Below are 2,199 nucleotides of genomic sequence, written 5' to 3'. Positions count from 1 at the left end.
AATTCAATGAAAAAAAGAAATAAGAATTCACACATACTAGTAAAGAAGAAGTTAAACTGTCACTATTTGCAGATGATGTAATACTATAACTAGAAAATGCTAGACTTCACCAAAAAATTACTGGAAGTAATAAACAAATTCAGTAAAGTAACAGGATACAAAATTAATACCTGAAAATCACTAACATTTCTATACACTAATAATGAAGTAGTACAAAGAGAAACTTTAAAAAAGCACCATTTACAATTGCACCAAAAAGAATAAAATACCTAGGAAAAACTTACAAGGGAGAAATGGCCTGTATTCTAAAAATGACAAAAAAATAATAATAAGGAATTAATATCCAAAATATACAAAGAACCTATACAACTCAATATAAAAAAAAACTGAATAAAAAATGGGAAGAGGACTGAATAGACATATGATTAAGAAAGCAAAGTGTTAATTAGGAAATAAATAATTAATGATTGATGTTATTAGCACTCTTTGGTTAGACATTTAATTTTATTTTTTTACTAAGTTATGTTAAAAGAAGTACACTGTATTTCCTCTAGGTCACTATTAACTAATTTAAAATTATATGAAATTAGAAAATTGACTTTACTCTTGCATGAAAATATATAACATATTTAAGAATAAAACTAGCAAAAATAAGTAAAGCTTTATTAGATAAAACAATAATACTCTACTAAAGAACCTAAAAGAGCTAAGAGATGGACAGACATGCCAAGACCCTCAATCAAAAGACTAACAATTCTGAAGATGCCAATTCACCCATATAAATCCATATAGTCAATGTACTTCTTTTTTTTAAAATTTTTTATTTATTTTCAGCGTAACATTATTCATTGTTTTTGCACCACACCCAGTGCCCCATGCAATCCGTGCCCTCTCTAATACCCACCACCTGGTACCCCAACCTCCCACCCTTCAATGTACTTCTTAACAGTACCACAATAGGAATTTCTATAAAGATAATTATATTTGACAAAGAAAGTCAAGGTAAATAACCTAAACAGTTTTCAAAATGTAAACAGTGAAGGAGACCTAGATTATTGAAATGATAGGAATTAAAAGAGCAAGTAATTGCAATAAACAAATAAGAGAAACCATAAAATAATCCTACAAATTGACTGGTCTTTTTTTGAAAATTACTTAATGAAAAAGGTAAACTTGCAAACCAGACCAGAAAAAAACAAACAAACAAAAAAGCTTGTAAGGTATTCAATAAATGTTCTTCTAACTATTAAATTATACAGAAAATTACAGATGTGTTGAAAATTAGATTTAAATCCATTTATAATTTAAATATACATAATATATTTTATACATACATAATATACTTTAAATATACATAATATACATAAATCCATGTATAGTTTAATATATATAAATGTTTAAAAATATTAAGAATATATATATGAATTTTTTTCAGAGGGATATAATTTGAAAAACAATTTTGGGGTGGAGAGGGCTTTATGAGTAAACACTAAACCTAAAAATCAGAAAAGATAATAGATGTGGTGACATAAATAAATATCTATTGAAGGCACTATTATATGTTGAAAAGTCTTCTACAAATCAACAAAAAAATGTAAAAAAACCTACTTCCAGAATAAAATATGACATAGGTTAATATATTTATGTAAGTATGACCTAGCACAATAATTCAGGGTTAAAGAAAGCAACACTGAAATGCCAATTTTTTTCACTCAGATATTAAAATATTATTCATGGGAAATAAATATGCTACTGCATTGCTAATATTAGAAATTGAAATAGTCCTTTTAGTGAACAATTTAGCAGTGCCTAATAAATTTAATTAGTTCAAATACATTGACCTAACAACTCCATTCTAGTTATCTTGTAAAATTTCTGTTTTGTACCTAAACATAAAAATGTGTGTATATATATAGCATAATTTTAATTCTTGATATGTAAGAAAATAATTGCAAAGAAACTGTATTTCATTCATCAGTGTGTACTTAAGTAAATCATAGTGAATCCACACAATATCAGAAAGCCAACAGAACAAGGTTGATCTCTATGTACACTTAGAATAAACTCTAAAGTAGAAAAATAAATTGAAGAACAATATATAAAACATATGTTCATTTATGTTAATTAAAACAAACTTAAAAAACATACTCTATGTATGTTTTTGAAACATGAAACATGTTAGGAAAGAATAAACATCAA

This window comes from Mustela putorius, unplaced genomic scaffold (genome assembly GCF_011764305.1).
Source record: "Mustela putorius furo isolate JIRA1106 unplaced genomic scaffold, ASM1176430v1.1 tig00000083_pilon_pilon_pilon, whole genome shotgun sequence".
In the NCBI taxonomy this organism is placed as follows: Eukaryota; Metazoa; Chordata; class Mammalia; order Carnivora; family Mustelidae; genus Mustela; species Mustela putorius.
The sequence above is the reverse complement of the archived record's forward strand: the minus strand, read 5'-3'. Positions refer to the sequence as shown.